General features: G+C 59.4%; 1 protein-coding gene across 2 annotated transcripts in view; it reads left to right on the forward strand.

Moving 5' to 3' along the window:
* Window positions 1-5,684: 5,684 nt before the first annotated feature.
* The window catches only part of CXXC5 (CXXC finger protein 5), a 31,505-nt gene continuing 17,418 nt past the window's right edge, over window positions 5,685-19,771 (forward strand). For both annotated transcript variants that reach the window (XM_034067149.1, XM_034067150.1), the window contains exon 1: window positions 5,685-5,761. The gene's annotated coding sequence lies outside the window, so the exon portion shown is untranslated. The remainder of the gene's footprint in view (window positions 5,762-19,771) is intronic.

Below are 19,771 nucleotides of genomic sequence, written 5' to 3' on the forward strand. Positions count from 1 at the left end.
TGTTCAGCCCCTGAGCTTCCTTCCCAAAGGAAGAGTCGTGGAAGTAACGGGTCCATTTGACGTCTTCCAATCCATTATAGGCTGCAGATCAGCACAGAGGTGGCATCAGCCTGGATGATGGATGGTGTTTAGGTGATCAAGGGGGGACAGCTTCCCATACCCATAGAGTCAGATCTGTCAGCTTCTTTCAATAGCATCGATCCCACGTTGCTGCTGACGTCTTTTAAGGGCAGTAAATGGGAGCAGAGAGGAGTGTGGTGGGGTTGGGGCACTGCTTCAGTGTGTGACAGTCAGGGGGTGATTGCTCCTCAGGTGAAGCTGGGCAAGGGGCTCTGCTCCCAGGGCTCCTGCTGGGCCAGCTCCCCCAGACTGGGCCCTGCTGTGGAGCAAAGAGTGCGCTGTGAAATCAGGATGGTTCCCTGCTTATGCAACCCAGAGATTGTCTCCTTCTGCTGTGCCCATGTCACTGCCGGTTACTGGCACATGTACACCAACGTGTCCGGAGGGATGCTGTGCTACCAGCTCCAGCTCTTTTCTTCTCTGTGGTCTTCAGTGAAACACAAATGTGCTCAGATGAAACTCCCCACAGAATCATGGAATGTTTTGGGTTGAAGGGACCTTAAAGTTCATCCAGCTCCAACCCCTACCACAGGCAGGGACACCTTCCACTGGAGCAGCTGCTCCAAGCCCCTGTGTCCAACCTGGCCTTGAGCACTGCCAGGGATGGGGCAGCCACAGCTTCTCTGGGCACCCTGTGCCAGTGAAAGCACTGGAGCTGCTCTCAGGTCTCCCCTTAAGGTGCCTTCTCTTCTCCAGGCTGCCCAAGTGCAGCTCTCTCAGTCTGGCTCCAGAACAGAGCTGTTCCAGCCTCTATTATCTCATGTAATATTATAGAACGGGCTCTATTCTATGAGCATAGGATCATATGATTCCATGATTTTCTGGGGGAATCATTTAACTTTCATGCCTATTTTAAGATCATGGTTGCCCCAACCCTTCAGTGTGTGCTTTCCTGGTTGGATGGCTGCTGCAGGCAGGAGCAGGTTGCAAAGCCCCATCTGGTCCTGCAGATCTGGCAGTGGGGAGGGACCATGTTGAGATGGTGTCTTCCCATCTCAAGTGCTGGGGCTGGAGGATCCTGTCCCACCATGGGAATGATGCTGGATTCCAGGTGGCAACACAAGACTGACCAGGAGGTGGGATGTGGAAAGACATGAGCAGAGAAGGACTAATCCCAGCCCTGGTCTGGTTCTGTGTGTCAGCTCCCCCTCAAAGGGCTCTGAGAATGGGTGTTTTCATGCCACAAGTGTCCTCCCAGACCTGGTTGCTGAGCAGCAGCTTGGGGTGAGCCACAACCCTGCAGGCAGCAGGCAAGCTCTGGTGTTAACGTGACCCAGGACCAGCATCCCCATCATGGCTCTTGCCTGTCCCTCTCTTGCTGGTTGGGCTCAGGCCCTGCTTCCATACAGCAGAGGTGGGCAGCAGGAGCCCCCGGGAAGCGATGTGAGTGCAGTGATGCCTGCCCTGCCTGCACAGGCAGATGGCTTTTGCAGGGCGCTCCGGATGTTGGAGCTGGGCTATTTTGGACCACGTGGGCGTCTGAATTCCAGGCGAATCCCTGGCTCCAAAGAGGAAAAAAAAGCAATAAAAAGAACCAACCCTGTGCCTGCCGGGGTCCCTGGAGGTGGAACCGCTGCAGCTCCAGTGGCCTCATGCCTCTCACCCACCCACCCCACGGCACGACCCACTGCGCCCACTTGCCCTTCTCCGGCCAAGGGAGAACACCACATTGGGTGCCCCTGGTGTCCCTTGGCACCGTGTGAGCCGCTCCTCAGCCCCACACGGGGCTGGTTTGGGTGAAGGTCTCTCTTTGCCATCCCTGCCCTGGCTCTCACCACGCTGCGCTCCCCCCGCGCCGGGTGGGATGGGGCAGTGGGAACGCAGCTTCCTGCCCTTCTCCCAGCTGCCGCCGGCGTCTGTTTGCTTTGAGGCCCGGGTCCCTCCTGCCAGGACATTCCCGGGCAGCGGCTGCTGCTGTTTGTGGAAGAGCCGAGGGGACAGCTCGGACCATGGCCTCCCCCAGACACAATAGCCGTGTACCCACATCCCCTGCCCGAGCCCCCCGGCTGGGCTCCCCTGAGGGACATGAGCCATCACGCAGTGACCCCATGGGCAGCGGGGGCTCATGTCCCCCCCCAGCCCTTTCCAGGAAGGGGTGGCCGGTCCTGCAGCTGCGGCCGGTGCCTGCCATGTGCGAGACAGCTGGGGTTAAAAATTAACACAGAGGAGCCTCCGTTAGCGGGGGCCCTGTCCCGGCATTCCCGGCTCGGGCAGCAGGGAGGGTGCAAAGGGACCCCCATGGCCCCCTCAGACAGGGTGTGGTGACCTTGGGCTTGGCTGGGTGCACCAGGGCCCAGTGCTCCCTGTGGCAGCCAGCCCAGCATAGTGGTGGTGTTGGGTCACTGTGACCCCAGCATGCTGCAGATGTGGGCACCCACACACGCACTGGTTGTTCCAGATCCACTCCCTGGCACCGTCGGGGCTGAGGGAGCAAGGTGGTTTGTAAGAAACACAATGGGTGGTGCCAGCCTGGTGCTGGGGCACAGCATCCAGAGGAGCTCATCCAGCTTCCCACTGCTGGGAACCGTCAGGTTCCCCATCCCAGTGGCTGAAGAAATTCAGACCCTCCCTGAAATCAGGGATCTCACCAAGGTCTGGGGCTCCAGATGTGGTGTCTGGCTGGATTTGGGTCCCCTGTGCTGGAAGATGTCCCTGCACCTGGTGTGGAGGAGGTGTCAGTGAGTGCCAGCTCTGTGACCCACTTGGGTGGCAGCGGCTGGGCTGGGGGGGGTCAGGTTGGGTATTTTGGGGTGTGTTTGTGCTCTGCATGCTGTTGGGATATGTCCCCATGTGTGATCCCCCTGCACCTCAACATTGGGCTGCCCAGCATCACCTCCACCTCCTGTGTCCCTGCTCCCAGTTCTGTCCCTCCTCACCCTGTCTCCTTGCCACCCTTCTCTGTCCCCTGAGCCTTCCATCCCTGTGCCCTACACCCTCCATCCCTGAATCTGTCTTCCTCCATCCTTGCCCTCTCACCACCCTCCATCCCTATCCCATTTGCCCTCCTACATGCTCATCCCCATGATCCTCCATCCCCATCCCCTTGCCTTCCATCCTTTGTCCTGACATATCCCATCCTTGCCTCCTCACCCTCCGCCCCTGTCCCCTTTGCCCTTCATCCTTATCCTCTTCATCCTCCATCCCCATCCCACTCACTCTTCATCACTGTTTCATGTCATCTTCCATCCCTGTCTCATTTGCCCTCCATCCCTGTCCCTTTCACCTTCCAATCCTGTCCTGCCCCACATAACTCCCATTGCACCACCAGAAAAGGGTCCAGCAGCAGGACAGAGGCTGATGGGCCACATCCCTTGTCCCAGTGCTGTGGGGATGTGCTGGTTTTGGGTGTTTGGGGATCCCATCCTCTCTGGGGATGGAACACAGGATGCTGGGCTCGGGAATGCTGTGCTGGAGCCTCAGTCTCACTGCCGCCACCATCTCTGTACCTCAGTTTCCCCTCTCTTAGACTTCATTCCTCAATAAAGGTGATTTTATCCATTTGGGTGGGTCAGGACCTTCACCCCCCCCCCAGCCCCCTCCCCCCCAAGAACAAAGGAAGCATCACATGAGGACGGGGCAGTGCCCTCATCCATGCCCTGGGGAATGGGGGGATTTGGGGTAGGCTGATCCTAAAGGAGCCCGCGGGTGCAAATTCCAGGCGCTCCATATGCAAGAGACGCGTCATTAAGGGAAACGTGGCTCAAATACAAACAGCGGCTCCTGGGGGGGGTGTTTGTCCCCATCCCCATCTGAGATTTTTTTGTTCCCTCCGAGGCGGGAGAGGGGTGGGAAGAGATTTCGCATTCCTGTGAAAAAAAACCCTCTCCCAAAGCGGCACAAACCCGGTTTCAGTTCTGGGAGGTTTGGGGATTTTGCTGGCAAGGGAATCGGCTGCGGGAATTGGGGGTGGTTGGGGCTTTTTTGGGTTGTTTGTCCCTGGAAAGCTGCGCTCGGCTGCGGGGCGGGGACTGAAGGAGGGTTTTAAACTTCCCACCCTCCAGCGCTCACCCCTCCAAGGGGAAATAAAAGGGGAAGGTTCCTTCGGCAGCGCCAAGTCCTGCCCCAGAGCTGGGATTTGCTCCAACTTGTGGCCCAGGTGTCCCCCTCCTGCCGGGGCAAACTTCAGGGGGTTTGTGCCCCCCCCCCCCTCCCCCCCCGTGTGGTTTAATGGAGCTACACGTTATTGGTTCCTTATTCGGGGTTCCGTTGGGGTTCCTCATCCCCAATGGGTTGATGCTCCCTGTGGGATGGGATGGGGGGGGGGGTTCTGCTCCCTGTGCAGCCCCCTCGGGGGGACCCTCGGTCCTGTGTCCCATTGCCAGCTGCACCCCATGGAGAGGACGGAGGGATGGGGACAGGTGGGGGACACCCCACAGCGGAGGACACAAGGATGGGACAACCCAAAGGGGACGCAAAGGGATGGGGTACACTCGGGGGGACTCCCCATGGGGGGTCAGAAAGATGGAGGACACTCTGGGAAACACCCCACAGGGGCCATGGATGGATGTGAGATGTGGTGCAACACCCTAGAGGGGACAGGGAAGGATGGGGTACACCCGGGGGACACTCCATGGGGAACACAGAGGGATCTGGTACACCATGGGGGACACCCCATGAGGTGGGACATGGAGATGGAGCACACCAAAGGGGACACCCCATGGGGGTGGTTGGGACATGGGGGAGACACGTTGTGGAGATACCCATGGGAGCAGCTAGAGCACAGGGGGTGAAACCTGTGGTGGACACATGGGGCATGGGGTGTGCAAAGGGGGGGGTGACACTCGTGGGGTGGGATGCAGAGAGCTCACCCCAGTGATACCCCAGGGGGTGGTGGGACATGGGGGGGGGGCACAGTGGAGTGAAGTCCTACAGGTGTTGATGGGACATGGAGGGGGGAGGCACAGTGGGGTGACACCAGTTGGGGAGCTGGGACACGGAGGAGGGAGACACCACAGTGACCGGGGGTAGGGGCAAGAAAGACATGGGGGTGACAGCCGGGTGTGGGCTGGGTGAGACACGGGGGGGAGGGAGGAATCACACTCGTGGGTGGGGCTAGGTCATGGTGTAGGGGGGCACCCCCCCACCCCCGTGGGAGGTGGGAGTCCAGAAGGGACATGGGGGGTCACATCCGGGTGTGTAGAGCAGGGAGATGTGGGGCACACACCGTGGTGACACCCGTGGGAACGGGCAGATGGGACATGGGGGGTCACAGCCGGGTGGGGGGCAGGTGGGACACGGGGGGGGGGGGGGGACATAACGGCGGGGTGACACCCGTGGGGGCGGCTGGGACACGGAAGGGGGAGACACGACACCAATGTGGGGGGGGGCAGGTGTGACACGGACACGGGGTGTATGTGTGGGTCACACTCCGTTCCGCCCGTGGGTGCGTACGGCCCATGCGGGGCGCAGGGGGGGACACGCGGTGTGGTGCGCACCCCCCGCGGGGGGGGATGTGTGTGTGTGTCTCTGTCACGGTGGGGGGGGGGGGGGGTGGGTTGCGCGGCGGGCGGCGGGGGGCGCGCGCGGCGCGGCGCGGTGCGGTGCGGTCCGGTCCGGGTTTTGCCGTCAGCCGCGGGCAGCAGCAGCAGCGGCAGCGGCGGTTCGGGGGCTGAGCGCTGCCAGAGCGAGCGGCGATGTGGAGGTGGGTGTGCGGCGGCGGCACCGAGCCCGGCCGAGACCCCCCGGGCCCCGCGTCCCCCGTGCCGGGCAGGTGGCGATTCTGCCCCCCCCGCCCCGTCCCTTTCCCCTTTCCCATTCCTCTTTCCCCTCTCCCCTCCGGGCACCCCCCGGCAGCGCTGCCCGCACCGGTAGGTGCCGACCCCCGGTGGAGTTGGGGTGCGGGGAGGCGGTGGGAAAAGAGGAGGAGGAGGAGAAGGGGGAAGGTTGTTGGGGGAAAGGGAGAGGAAAAAGTTTGGCGGGGGGCGGCTGCGTCTCGCCCCGCTCCGCCCGGCGCCGGTACCGGGCTACCCGCGGCGGCGGCGGGGCGCGGAGCTGGCCGCCTGCCCGCCTGCCCGCGCCGGGGCCCGGCCGGTGCTGTCTGCGCGGCGCCCGAGCGGCTCCGGCGCTTCCCTTCCCGGGGTGGTTGTGAGAGGGGGGAAGAAGCGAACGAGCAAAGTTTGTCTCGGTGCGGCTGAACCCCGCTCCCGGTACCCCGCGCCCCGGAGGGGATGCGCTACGAGATGGGGTGGGGGGGGAAGCGATGGGGGCGAGACCTTCCAACCCCCCACCGGCCGCGGCATCGCCCGGTGGTTTCCCCGGTGACAATGGTGGCGGCGGGGGGGGCGCAGCGGGCAGCGGCCACCGGCAGCGGATCCCGGGGGGGTGGGAAGGGGGGTTTTGGGAGGAGGGGTCGCTTGTACCGGTCCCCGCGAGCTCGGTGCTCGGTTCTCGGTGCTCTCGCCTCCCCCGGGGGCGCGTCCGCGGCAGTTTGTGTCTCCTCCGCCGGTGACCTGCAGCGGGGTGGCCGTGGGAGCGGCGCCGCTCGCCATCGCCCAGCCATGTGCGACAACTAAACCAACTTTGTCACCCCCCTCCTCACCACCACCGCTTCCCCCTCGGGTGGGATTCCCAAACCGCCCGCACCCCGAGCGCCCAAATTCAGCCGGATCGCAGCGCGATATCCCCGCTGGTGCTGCCAGCCGCGGAGCCAGCGTGGGGGTTGTGATTTGTGCCCAAACCCTGGGATTTTGGCACCAAACTCCGCGGCGCAGCCCTGGGTGCTGCACCCCCCGTTCGGTTTATTTTTATTATTGTTGTTTCGCCGCATCCCGCACCCGGCTGCGTCCTTCTGCTGGGCCCGTGTTTGCTTTGGGTCGGTTTATTCTTTGCTGGGATGATTGATTGGGGAGAGGAGAAGGGAAGGGGGGGTGGTGGGATGGGGATGGGGAGGGCCAGCGCCGCCCGCCCCGCTCCGCGTCCCACGCACAAACAAAGCTGCGCACACATCCTGCGATAACGGATCCCATGTGTGACCCCGGCCGGGCAACCTTTGCCTCCCTGCAACCGACCCCATGGATAAGGGGGAAAACATGGGGGGGGGCGGCTGGAGTGCTGCAGGGATGGGGGGTTTCAAGGCAGCGGGATTTGGCGCGGGATGAGGGGGGGGATGCACAAACCCGGCTACCTGGGGCAGGCGGAAGTTTTGTTGCTCTGGGAACGGGCCCTTGCTGTGTCAGCGGCCCCTTTGTGCTGCTTTGTCCGTGTCCCCCCACCCCGCTGGGGCTGCGGAGGGTCGGACCCCCCTGTGCTTTCCCGTTCCCCCCACTCCCATCCCCTCGCTGTGCCCTGGGGAGCTGAGCCGCATCCCCCTCCACGGGGTTGAGGCGAGGAGGGGTCGGATGGGAGGAGGGGGGGGTGAGGTGGTGACCCCCCCCCCAGGGTACTGCTGGTAGGCATGGAAACCTCCATCCATCCGTCCGTGCATCCATCCGTGTATCTCTCCTTAAAATCCCTATCCGGAACCACCTCCTCCTGCAGCACCCCCGTTCCCAGCGCTCACCCGCCGGCGGTGCCGTCGGCTCCTGCCACCGCAGCGGATTCAAACCGGTCGCGGCATCACGTGGGGCTGAGCCTCGAACCCGAAAGTGTCACCGCTGCCGGTGGCACCGGCTCCTGCTCCCGGCTGACACCCGCTGCAGGCCCGGCAAGCCCAGGGTGCCGGCGTCGTGCCCGCGATGGCACCAGGGCACACCGGTACATGTTACACTGCTGACCTCGGCGGGTGGTGTATGGGGGGACCACGGTGACCGGACGATGATGGGGATGGGGGGGACGTGCCGGCGTGTGACAACAAAAGCAAAGTAACAAAGGACCCGCCGGTGGAGCTCAGAAGTTCGTCCTGGCCCTCAGCTGCGGCCGTCCATGGCCTTGTGGGAGGGAGGGCTCTGCCTCTTGGCTGTGTGGTGCAGGCAGGGATGGGGGGGCTGTGACAGGCGCTGTGCATCCCCCTGCTCACCGCCTCAGTGGGAAGAAGGCAGGAGGCAGCCGAGTTGTCCTTGACACGGATTTTGTGGTGGGGATGCGGCACCTCCTGCCTGTGGTGCGAGGTGAGTGAGCGGGGCAGAGGGGCTCTGGGTGCTGTGGCCCCACATTCAGCCTCTTCCTCCTCTTCCTCCTCCTCCTCCTCCTTGGCAAAGGTGGGGGAGATGCCATAATGGTGTATGTGTGTTTAGGGATTCTCCACCCTGAAGTTCCCTTGCCCACCAGTATCCCCCAGTGTCACCAGTTCCAGTGTCACACCAATGGTGTGGATGCTGCTTGCCTGAGACCTGGGGATGCTGCAGGGCTTGGGGGGGTCCTGTCTCCAAATTGTCCCCTCTGCCCAGTCTCCTTCATGGGGGGCAAGAAGGGCTGGATCCTGGGTGCTTGGGCTTGCAGCCAGTATCCCCTGCAGCTCCTGCTGTGGCTGTTCAAGGCTCAGCCAAGGTTGGATCCAGCCCCAGCCAGTCCCAGCCCCTCCATTACCCCCCATTGCCCCCCAGCAGGGACATTCCCGGGGGTCCTGCCACTCCTTTGCCTCTCCTCGCCCTGCTGGAGAGTTTGTTTTCCCAAAGCCAGGCTGTAGGAACAGCCTCTTGATTAAGTGTATTAATAGTTAAACTTTCAGCTCATAGCTTAAACTCACCAGACCACAAAAAGCTCCCTCCTTTACTCATGCTCTGGTGCTCAACTAAAATATTGCACTCCAAAGGGTTGGGGTTCTTTTTTTCCCCTCTCTTTTTCCCCTTGCCTTGACTTTGACTCCTGGGAGCATGGGCGGTCCTGCAGGGACCCCCTGCCTAAGGGGAACCCCCACTTCCCACTGCTCCTCACAGCCACCCTTCTTCAAAGATCCTGGGCATGGAGGCTGGGGGGGGTCTTGCCTGGCTGGGTGTCCCCCCAGTGAATGGAGCTGTGGAAGTTGGGGAGGAGGATGGGAACCACCATCCCAGGAAGAGGGTGGCCCCCCACCCTGCTGGGGACATGGGAGGGCTGCAGTGGCTGGGGAGGGGATGGAGATGCTGCTGGTAGCAGGTCGGTGTGTGTTTCCCTGCCAGGCAGGCAATGGGCTGGAGGTTCAGCCATGCCAAGTGCAAGGTCCTGCATCTGGGTGGGGGCAGCCCCCAGCCCCAGCACAGCCTGTGAGTATGCAGGTTGGGAGCAGCCCCGTGGAGGGCTGGAGGATGCTGGTGGGTGATGAGAAGCTCCTCACAATCTGACTTCAGTCTGCACTTGAGCCCAGAACCCCCCCGTGTGCTGGGCTGCACCCCCAGAGTGTGAGCAGCAGTTGAGGAGGGGATGTTCCCTTTCTGCTGTGCTCTGGGGAGACCCCTACAGCACTGGAGCCAGCTCTGGGGTGCCCAGTGCGAGACAGATATGGATTGTGAGAGCAGGGCTGGAGAAGGGCACCAAAATGGTCCCAGTGTTGGCACAGCTGGAGCTGCTCTGGAGACAGACTGAGAGAACTGAGGGTATTCAGCATGAAAGAGAAGGCTTCGGGGAGACCATAGAGCAGCTCCAGTGCTTTCACTGGCACAGGGTGCCCAGAGAAGCTGTGGCTGCCCCATCCCTGGCAGTGTTCAAGGCCAGGTTGGACACAGAGGCTTGGAGCAAGCTGTTCTAGTGGCTTTGCCATGGGCAGCAGGGCAGGATCAGCACACTTTGCCTTCATCACAGGGCCATGGTGGGGAGGCTGTGACTCCCTGTCCTGAGGGACCCACTGGGTGAGCATCAGGGTGTGAAGGTGAGGAGCAGCCTGTGTCCCCATCCATGCCCCGTATCCCTTGGGATGCCTGTGGGGCTGGAGCCCTTAGGAAAGCTCCAGGAAAAGCTAGGCAGCAGGACAGGATGACCCCAGTGAGTGGCTGGGTCCCATCACCTCTGGGACAGTCCAAAGGGCATGTTTAAAGAAGCTTTCAAGTCCATCATCATCTCAGCACTGATGGTATGAACATGTGGAGCAGGTCCTCATCTGCTCAATAGTCTCTCCTTTTGGGATGTTGTGGAGTGCATCAATGTCTTCAGGTTGATTTTGTCCTGTCTTGTCTTTTTTCATGGCTATCAAGCATGTGGAGATGGCAGCCCTTGCCACCCATGGGTGTCAGCCTGTTATTATGTGAATAAGAGAATTGTTAAGGTCAGAAGGTTTTCGAGAGGCTGTCTTGGTGTCTCTGGTTTCCACCCGTCCATTGCTATGGTATGGAAAAGGGACTTGAATCATGGCTCTGATGTGTCCACCTTATGATCTTGCTGTGGTCTTGCCTTGGGGTTTGTAGGTCTGCCTCTATGTCCTCATTCTCAAACATTGTTGTTCGTACCAAAGCATCTTCCATTCATTGAACTTGGGCATCCTTTGTGCTGGGAGGATGAGGACCTGTCACTTCCATAGAGTGATGCTTATGGTGTGGTGGCTCAGATATGGGAAGGTGTTTGTTGGCCTTGACCCTGGAATTGGTGGCAAAGAAAGAAAATGCTGTTTTCTGACTTTTCCATCCCCACTCTCCCAGCTCAGAGAGGTGGGAGCTGGAGAAGGGCTTGGGTCACTGGCTCTGCCCGTGTCACTGCTGTAATACACTTCTTCAGTGGGGGCATGGTGTGGGTTGGGGATGGGACCTGTGCCACGGTGTGAGATACAGCCTGTCATTTCTGGGTCACTTCTGAGATGGGCTTCATCCCAGAGATCTGACTGTCACCTTTTGGCACCAGCGGTAGCAGGGCTGGGGAACGGTGCTGTCTTGGCCCATGGGCTGTGAGGTGCTTCTGGATAACTCCAGTGGGTTCTGGTGGATGTTACCATCCATGAGATCTGCAGCTGGCCCTGGCATCTGTCTGCTCAGCACTTGCTGAGCTTCCTGGGGATGGCCCAGGCTGCAGCAAGGCTTGGGTTTGTGCTCTGGTGTGATGAGGTTGGGCATGTTCACCTCTGGTGTCCTCTGCTGCTGCCTTGAGTTCATGCCAGTGCTCCAGCTCTTCACAGTGGCATCTGGGTAGTATCTATCTCCTGCAGTCTTCTTTATGAAAGTCTTTGGCCGTGTCCAAATGGGCAATGCAGATCCATCTGCTCAGATCTCTTGGTGTCCCCAAGGGCCCTGGGGTCATTGGTTCTCACTGCTTTTTGCTGGGACCTGTCCTTGAGGCTTTTGTGCCACTTTCCCTCAGAGACTGGCTGAAAAACCACTTTGTGGGTTAGGTCAGAGTCCTGGTCTTTCACTCGAGCATTGCAAAGGCTGAGGGGTTCTCACTTGAACATCCTGATGCTGATGGGTCTGAAGCATTTGCAGACCTGGTTGCTCTCAGTTCTGCTGCCTCCATGCCCCGTGGCTCTTCTGGAGGCTCTTCTCTGAGCCCTATTGCTCATTAGAGGCAGGTTCCTGTGCTCCTGAAGATGGACTATGCTGGGAGGACCATTTGTGACCAAGGAGTGTTGATGTTTTGTGGATGGCTTGAAACTCTTAGACACTGGTGCAGTGGTTGATGGAGGGAGGTATACACCGATGGGAGGTGCAGACCAGTGCTCTGCCCTCTGCTTTGTCCTTAGGTTTGGGTCCAGGTCCATGGAGAATGAAGGAGCTGTGCCTGCAGATGTCACTTGGATGTTGTTTGGGGTCTTTTACAGACTCATAGAATGGCTTGTGTTGGAAGGGACTTTAAAACTGACCCAGGTCCAAACCCCTGCCACAGGCAGGGACACCTTCCACTGGAGCAGGTTGCTCCAAGCCCCTGTATCCAACCTGTCCTTGAACACTGCCAGGGATGGGGCAGCCACAGCTTCTCTGGGCACCCTGTGCCAGCGCCTCAGCACCCCTATTGTATAACATTTCCCTATGCTCTATCTAAACCCACCCTCCTGCAGTTTGAAACCATTGCCCCATGTCCTGTCACATCAGCCCCTGGTGAAAAGTCTCCCTCCTACTTTCCGATGAGCCCCCTTTATCCACTGAAAGGTTTTTTGGCAGGTCCAAGTCCTGCTTGGCCCATGGGGAGGTGAGGGGTGGCAGTGGCTGATGGCTGGGACATGACAGCAGGCTTGTGGGCCAGGGCTGGCTGTGAGTGCTGAGCTAGATTGTCCTTCCTCACCTTCTGTGCTGTGTCCAGCTGGGATCACGGCAGAGAGGTGGATCCCAGGCACCCATTGCTCTTAGGGTCCCCATGGCCACCCTCATCCCTGCTGGGGATGTTTCCTGCAGCTCCTGCTGCCCATGGGAGCGAGCGGCCAGGGCTCCTCTTGCCCTCTGCTTTACCTTCTGCATCTCACTAATCTGATGACCGGAGGTATGCGAAGCATTTCAAATATGGCCTTGTTGGCTGGCTCCGGACAGAGCACGCAAGAGCCGTTCCTTCACACTCCTATCCCAGCCGGCTGTTGCTGTTCCCTCCTCCCACGGGCATCCCGCTGCATTCACCCTGTGCCAGCTGGGACTGGCACAACCAATCGAGCCCATCCTGCCCGGCTATGGGATGGATGTGTCCCTTTGCAGGTCACCCCTTGGCTGTGCTGGTGGCTGTGGGTGGGTGTTGGGTCCTGCAGTGATTTGAGAGCATCGTTGGGTGTGTGGGTGAGGATGAGTGTGTGCTGATGCTGCAGAGCGGGATGTCCTCTGGCCTGCAGCCTTGGCTAGTGCCCAAGCATCCCACAGCACACCCATCCCCTGGGAAGACCTTGAGGGGCAGCCCGGGGCATATACAAGGGGTGGCTTTGAGGGGAGTCCCATGGAGTCCCTTAGAGCAGGGGAATCTCTGGATGCAGGATGGTGGGTGCTGGCCCCAGTGGGGAGCACTCAGACCTGGGGGAACACAGTGTGGCTCTGGGCACAGGGAGGGGGGACCCTGGGATCCCCTGCTCCCCAGGGGACTGCAGCCCATCCATAGCTGTCTCCCTGCGGTGATCCTCACATCTCTGTGCCCATGAGGGTGCTGTGAGCTGGCAGCATCTCCCTGCTCTGCTGAAAGAGCTTTTTGAAGCTGGGGCATGGGGAGAAAAATAAATGTGGAGGATGCAGATGATGAGGGTGTCTGTGGCCGCCCTTGGGCACAGCGATGGGGACCCTGTCGGGGGGATGCCATGGCCCAGCTCGGCCCCAGCAGGAGCTGGACGCCAGGCGGTTGTGCTTTAATGCATCAGGACAGCTTGCAAATTCCAGGCTGGCGCGGCAAGGTGCCGGCCGCGGTGGAGCGTGCGCTCTGGCAGCCGGGAGGGCTGCGCTGCCATAACCGCTTAGCTCGCCTCTGCTCGCCGGTGGGGCTGGGGTCAGGGCAGGCTGTGGGCAGCCCCTGCCGTGCTCAGGGGCTCCTGGCAGCCCCCGCTGCACCAGAGGTGGGTGCAGCTCTCGTATGGGGGTGGCGAAGCAGGAGGTTGGCCTGAGAAGGGCAGATGTGCAGGGACCTGTGTGTCCTCCATCTGCCGGGACCCCTGTGCCCCTTGTCCCCACCTCGTCTGCAGAGCCCACTGTCCCATTCTACAGAGCCCTCTGTTCCCTCATCTCTAGGGACCCGTTTATTCCCATTCTGCAGGGACCCTGTCCCCCAGCTACAGGGCTCCATGCTTCCCTCTGTCTTCTGGCCCCCATCTGCAGATTCCCCCTGTCTGCAGAGCCTCCCATATGCAGATCCCTTGCTCCCCCCATGCCCCTTCTGCAGAGCTCCGTGTCCCCCACATCTGCAGGGATTCCCTCCAGGCACATGAGCCCTTGTCCCCCCATCTGCAGAGCTCCAGGGTGGTTCCTAAGGTGTGTTTCTTGCTCAGCACCGTTGATTCCCTAGAGCTGGTTCAAGGGCAGCCTGCGCTGCCTGAATCCCCAGTTAGAAAGGTGACCTGTGCTCCCTACATGCAGGGAAACTGAGGCAGGGATCAGCATGGCCAGGGGTGGGAGATGCTGCCGGGGTGTCCCCATGCACCTTGGCCATGGGGGATGCAAACCACATGGTTTTCCAGCAGATACTATTGAAGAGGCAGTTTCTCATTCTTACCCTACATGTTTCCTAAAGCTTTGAGCCTATGAGTGGAGCTGAGACCTGCTGGGCTTTGCCTCCATCACTTGGTGTGCCCGCATCTCCCTTCTCTCCAGCTTCCCATTCAGGTTCCTTAAATGAAAACATGTATTGGCCACCTTGCTGGGAAGAACTGGAGTCACCTTGAGTGCTAAACCCATGGTGCCTGGGCTCTGGGTGCTCCCTGGTCCAGCTCTTGCTGGGAGCAGCCCAGTGTTGGCTGGTGGAGAATGGGGCTTTATCCTTTGAGAAGGCATTGAGGGATTAGTGAGAGGATCGGTAAATACAACCCCAGGTAAAGATTAAGACCCAAAGGAAAGGAAAAAAGGTGTTTCCCTTCCCTCCCTGTGCTGATGCACTGTGGAGATTAAAGCAGGATGAATTCATGCTGCGGACAGTGGTTGTTCAGGACTGGGGATTCAGGGAGGGGTAAGGGGACAGGGCAGTGATGGGGGTTGTGTCTGTGGGTCTGGAGATGCCAGAGCTGGAGGGCACTGGTTACCTGGCAGGCCCCGGGAGCAGGGATGCCTGTGGCTGGGATTTTGAGGGGGTGACTTTGATAACCACTGCCTGGGAAGCACTGGGACACTGTGCTGGAATATGTGTGGTGCAGCCAAGAGGTGTGTGCAGGGGGGGATGGACACACCAACATCCCTGTCCTGGTGCACCCATCCCTTTGGTGATGGAGGACATGCTGACCCCAGGGCAGACACTTGGGCTCTCCAGCCTTTCTGAAGGACCTCATGACCAGTGTTGTGCACTGGAGCAAACTGGAGTGGCTGTCCTTGGGGAGGATGGGCAGCAGTGACCCTGGGCCTCTCCCTATGGTCCATGGGTGCTCTGGGGGGTGAACAGAGCCAGCCCTGCTTTGGGCACCTCTGGGTGGGGTTGACCTCTTCATTGTGGCTGAGTCTTTTCAGGGCCAAACACTGTTCTGGGGAACTGAGCACTGATTCAGGGGTCAAGCATCCTCTTGAGAGGCTGAGCACCAGTAAGGGGGGATGAGCACTGGTTTTTGGGGGTCAACCATTGTTTTAGGGTTCTAAGGAGCAGTTTTGGGGTTCACCACCATTTTAGGGTGCTGAACACTGACTTAGTGGTCAAGCAGCATTTTGGAGTGTTAAACATGGTGTTGGGGGCTGAGCACCATGTCGATGGGCTGAGCACCAGCTCGGGGTCAGGCATCCTTTTAGAGGGCTGAATACCTGTTTAGGCTCTGAGTGTTGGCTTGGGGATCAAGCAGCATTCTGGGGGTCTGAGCATGAGGCTGGGGTGTCAAGCACAGTTTGGAGGGGGTTGGATTCTTCCTGGGAGTGCTGGGGATATGCTGCTGCCTCATAGGCTGTGCTAGGGTTGGAGTGGTTCCTGCTCTCACTTTGCTCCCTGTCCTCCTCCGCGTGCACTCCTACTGGAATGGCCACGGGAAGAGGAGGAGCAGGAAAAGCTGGAAAAGCTGCTCTGTGTCCCTTCGCTGACACCAGCTGTGTGTGGATACATCCCAGCCCTTCCCTGCCTCAGTTTCTCCTCTGCAGTGGTCTGCCTGTTCTCCCCATAGGCTGCCATGGCAGGGCAGACAGGGATGGGCAGGAGTGCCTCATCCCTAGGCCCTGCAGCGTCATGGCTGGTACCCTGGGTGGTGCTGGGTACCAAGAGCATCCCTCTGATTATTCCCCTGGGAATTCTGGGGCAGTGGGATGTGCTGACAAGCCCTCACCCTGCCAGCTCCATAGAGGAGCCTGAGCTTGTTCCCATCACTGGCTGGGAAGTGAATCCACCAGGACCTTTCCCTGGAGCAGAGGTGGGCCCTGAACTGGTATCTGTGCTGTTGAGCATGGGTGCAGGGAGCACCATCCCCTTCCAGCTTTGCTGCTGCCATCGGAGGGTCTGCACGTCCAGGGCACCAGGAAGAGGAGCCCAGGGTGTCTCCCAGCTCTCAGACTGGGAGCATCTGCACCACCTCTGTGGTGCTGAGCAAGATGTGATGTGGTCACCCTGGGAGCTGGGTGGGATGTGATGGTGGTAGAAGGTTCCCTTGCAGGAGAGGGAGGAGTGATGCCATCTGGTCTCACTGGGTCCCGTCTTACAGGACAAAATCTCTGTCTGGCTTTGCCCTGGGATGCTGCTGCAGATCCCTGCACTCATCCCAGACTTGCCCAGAGCTCTGGGGTGGAGAGCAGCTCCTGGGTCCCTTGGGAGCGTGTGCCTCTGAGTGCCCAGCATCATTTATTAGGTGGAAGGAAAAGCGAGCAAGGAGTAACTGGGAGGTACAGGGTTAGAGAAGGACCCAGGGCTGCCCACAGAGCTTGAGGGTGCAGGTGGGTGCTGGGGGGCTATTGCTGGAGTGCAGTCAGGCAGGGTGCAGTGTGGATACAGCAGAACCTCTTCTCTTTCTGTGCCCCTCTCAGCTCATACTGGGGTTGCCATGGTATGGGGCACAGCATGGAAAGGTAAATCTGTGTTCCTTAGTTTCCCTCCTTGTCCAGGGGTTTCCCTGCTGCCTCCTCTTGGTGAGGGAGTTAAGTTTTCTGGCTCTGTGTCCTACCAGGCTGCCATGGGGCATCCCTAACCAGGAGGGAACATGGTGTGCTATGGCAGGGCAGCTGATACCCTGGGTGATGCTGGATGCTGAGAGCATCCCTCTGAGTATTCCTCTGGGAGTCTGGCCGTAGGTGGAATGTGGTGCTCCAAAAGGCACAATCCCCCTGTGCCCTCAAGGCTGAGATTGCCCCAAACTCACCTCATGGGTGAAAACAGCTGTGGGGTGGGTGGGGAGGATGCTTGGTCGCATCCTGCCATCTCTCCTTGCGCTGCATCCCAGTGGCTTCCTTGCTCTGGAGGGTCCCCCCATGGGGCAGGCTCTGCTGGGGGAGGGTGGGCTGCAGCGTGTGGGAAATCACGTGGGGACATGGGGCTTTACGGGAAGCAAGGGTCGAGCAGAGGGGGGGGGGATCTGGTGGTAACGCTCAGGATCGGGCCCCCACCCCAACCAGCTGCCCCATGGCAGCTTCCCGGCAGGCGTGGGGCAGCAGGGGGGGGGGGGACCCGGAGCCGCCATCCCTCTCCCGAGCAGATGGTCCCTTGGCAGCAAGCTGCCCCTTCCGCATCGATTCCCGTGCTGGCCGTTGAGCGATTGCTTTCCGGGGTTAATTAAACTCCCCTCGCCGAGGGCTGCTGTGCGGCAGGGCCCTACCTGCCTGCAGCCCCCCTCTAAAACAAGGGGGGAATGAGCCTGTGGCTGGAGCTGGGGTTTGCTTCCGAGCCAAATCTTGCCCTTAATATCCATTGCGTGCAGGAGGATCGCTGCCGCCGGCTGCTTGTCTCTCCAGGGCATCCAGAGCAAGGTCAGGCGCCGAGCCCGGCTGCATCCCGCTCCCCAGGCAGGCTGGGATGCTGCAGGAGAGCCTGCCCGCAGTCCTTCCTGCTCTGAGCACTGGGGTGTTTGGAAGTGGTCCCTGCACCCATCGGGTTTGGGCTGTGACTGCCGCATCTCTATGTGCAGTGATGGTGGAGAAAGGCACCGCGGCCGCTGTGGAGCAGTGTGCTTTGTGGAGCAGCCTGGTTTGTGGAGCAGGTCGCCAGCCCTCTGATTGTTGGGAGTTGCTGCTTCTTGCATATCTAAATGTGCCCTTTCAGCGGGCGCTCTCGGTCGAAACTGCCATCTTCTCCCTCATTGTCAACCTCGAGGTTACGCATCGTTTGCTGACTCACAGCCTCCTGCTCTAATTACTCGGCTCCACTCCCTCCCTGGAGCTCCCAGCCAGCCCCAGCCCATTGCTTTCAGGGGGCTGGGGTATCCATGCAAACCCCCTCCTTGCATCCATGGGCATTGCTCTGCATCTCTGAGCCCAGCCGTTGTTGCTTGGGTTGCTTGGCCCAGCACCCCCTCTTTGGTATGGTTTTGGGGTGCTGTTGGGGGGCTGGTAAGTGCAGTGCTGACCCATCATGGTGCTGGGGGGGGGTTCAGGGCCTCACTGGGTATCCTCCTGGCATCACCTCACTGAGGGATGCATGCTCCCTGGGTGCAGAGCAAGCAGGGGCCAGGTCTACCCCATCGACTGGGCTGAGCCACACTAAACCTGTTGGCTGAGCCCCTTTGATCCTGTTGGATATGGTGAGCTGGCCTAAGCTCTCCTCAGACCCAGGCTGATTTCCAGCATCACAGTTACTGATGGGCCTGAGCTGGTCTCTCTCCTGGTTTTGCTCCCAGGACCTGTCCATCCAGGATAGCTGAAGGGAGAGCACTGACTGCCTGTTATTACTCCTTAAACATCCCCATATCCTGGCCTCACCATCACGATGGGCAGTGGGAAGAGCCTGTTCTCTGTTCCAGCATCTTCCTTTTTGGAGGCTTGCACCTTTCAAGGAGAGAGGACCCAAACCCACCCATCCCAGCAAGGCAGATGGGAACAAGTTGGCTTTAATTAGCTTCATTTTCATCCCCCTCTCTATGTTCAGGCTGTAATATTAGGGCGGAAACAACATCCCTGCAAATCCATCTTGCTAAAGGGAGGTGAAACCAAGCCGCGTAATCCGGTGGTAAGGACAGCGCTCCGAGCTGGGTAATGCTGTTGCACTCGCCTTGGAAGAGGAGATATTTTATTTATTTATATACCAAGAGAGAAAAACCCCATAATATGTGTTTGCACAGGCTTCTGTCTGTCACAACCACACATTTTATCTCTTCAAGCCATATTTTGGCCTTTTTTTTCCCCCCCAAGAAAGTGAATTTTAAGCACCGGGAGACAGTGATGGTTTCTTTGGAGCTGTTACGATCTGCCATGTACAATAAATCTGTCTTAGTTTGTGGATTATTGGCCCAATAGACCGTAACAGCTCTGTCAGCCCCTCCTGGTGTGCTGTGTCCAGCAAGCTGAGCCTCCGGTGGGTTTTCCCTTTTTTTGTGGAATGATTATATTTTAGCAGAAATTTCCTTGGGATTTTTCCATGGATGCCCAGCAACAGATAGGGAAATCACAGGAGCTCAGTTGCACGCCCAAATCTTTTGGCTTTCTTGCTTTATTTGAATATATATTCCCCCTCTGAAAATACCTGAAGGCACAAACCTGCATGGTGAAGTTCATGCTGGAGGCCAAGCCCCCCTAATGCAATGGACCAGGAAGAGCTGTCCTGGTTGGAGAGTGGCTGCCTTGGCACTGTAGGACACACTTGTTTGGGATTGGGTTCTGCTGCTTTCCAGCAGGATTTTCCCTTGATGGCCACACTCCTGATGGACATAATTTCTGGTCGCCTGTGCTTGATCCAAGCCTGGAAATATTAGGTTTTTCCAGGGTGTGGTGGCCCCTGTGGAGATGGAGCAGGCTGGAGAAAGCAGCACATGGAGGAGGATGTCCATTGAGAGTAGGTGGTGCAGATATCAACCCTTTGGGTTGGTGTTCTGTGCTCTGGAGGTCCCATTCCTACCATCTCTGGTGCTTCCCAGTGCTGCAGCTGGAGGACCCACCTGGAGATGGGAATCCTGAAACCCAAGGGTTTCAGGAGTGCCTGGGATCAAACCCTTTGGCATGGGTGAAGGAAGATGGTTCTCTTGCAGGGGGTCACCAGATGAGCAGGCAGGTCCCTGGGAGGAAGCTGGGGTCTCTGAACCCACCCTGGGCTGGCTGGAGAAGGGGTGCACCACACTGTGGCAGGCACCACCAGCGAAAACCACATCCAGGTTGTTCCTTGC

The sequence above is a fragment of the Melopsittacus undulatus genome, chromosome 10 (assembly GCF_012275295.1).
Source record: "Melopsittacus undulatus isolate bMelUnd1 chromosome 10, bMelUnd1.mat.Z, whole genome shotgun sequence".
NCBI classification, from domain to species: Eukaryota; Metazoa; Chordata; class Aves; order Psittaciformes; family Psittaculidae; genus Melopsittacus; species Melopsittacus undulatus.